Raw genomic sequence first — 1,401 nt, forward strand, 5'->3', positions numbered from 1 at the left:
TACCCTCACATGCATCAGGTGCCTAGACTTGCTAGCTACTTCTATAAGACCGGGGATTTGTCCAAGTCTTCTTCCTAATAAGGATTTTGGCAACCTATTATGTGAAGACCTCGTAGGCGAATACCTGAGATATCTTCCTCAAACGGAGGGGGAGGAGGGGTATGACCATTACTTTAGCTGATCTCTTATCTATCTAAGAAAACGGATATTGGGATGCCTATTGAATTCTTCCTTCTAACATTGGATTCTAACAAGGCTAAGAGCAGCGGATACGGATAGAAGACCAAGAGCGCTTATGTATCATCTCCTGGCGAAAAGCGAAAAAACCTCTTCTTCTATACGAGACCTAGCTCTTTCCTCCCTTTACTCCAAATTCTTCTATTAGTATTAGTGAAAGCTCAATCCCAACTCTCTCACTAAGACCGGATCTTGCAAACAGTGTTCTTCCTAAAAAGCCAGAGCGGATACCTTTCTTATATACGCAACGCAATTTTCGATTTTCGGATTAACAACACTTGTTGAAAAGATTCTATAAAAGAATAAAGAGCCTATCTTCTTCTTTCTTTCCAAATCCAAATACAATGGGATGGGCATCTTTCTATTTCTGCTACTATGCCTCCTGTTTACTGTTTAGTTCAGTTACTTTTTTTTCTTGCAAGGGAAAAAATAGGCGATTTGAATCCCCGTTCTTCTGATTTCCTCTTGTATGCTTTCTTGCTCATGCCAATGCCTAACAAAACTGTTAAGAAATCTGCATGGGATTCTGTACCAAGAACATCGGCTTCTCATGTCGATCTTCCGTTCGGCCAATTGGACAGCGTCATCTTCGTTTAGTTTACTATTCAACGTCCCCCAACCCCTAGTTGTACAGGTACAGCCCAGAAGCTTCCTCTTTCATATTGATGAAAGCGCTAGGCACCTCTTAACAGTTCAAAGTCCCGCCTTGGCTTACCCAGCTTTTAAGGCGGGTTTGAGAACTTCGGATTCAATATGAATAGCTGTGGATTCGATTCCTATTCTTATATATGCAACCTAAGCAGCTACTTTTGTCCGTGCATATCAACAATCATGCTTTTCACAAGTTCGGTACGCTAGAGGGTGACGAAGGAACACTAGTTCTATTGGCTCTAAGCCCGCATTCTTCCTAGCAACCGAGTCGATGTCAAAGAACCCGAGCGAGGGCCTTCTCTGTGCATTCATGTGCAGCTAGGGGAGTTGCGGGACTCATTCCATTTCCAAAGCTATAAGTCCTAGACTAGAAAGGAGATTTGCTTGGTGTTAAGTCAACTCTACTAGATGCAGTTGCCCAGGAATCCAATGCACTAACTCCTGGACTTAGACGATATGCCCTTAGGGATACGTTAGCAAGTAATCCCTCTCACTAGTTGCCTTTCAAAGGCA

This window comes from Lycium barbarum, chromosome 4 (assembly GCF_019175385.1).
Source record: "Lycium barbarum isolate Lr01 chromosome 4, ASM1917538v2, whole genome shotgun sequence".
In the NCBI taxonomy this organism is placed as follows: domain Eukaryota; kingdom Viridiplantae; phylum Streptophyta; class Magnoliopsida; order Solanales; family Solanaceae; genus Lycium; species Lycium barbarum.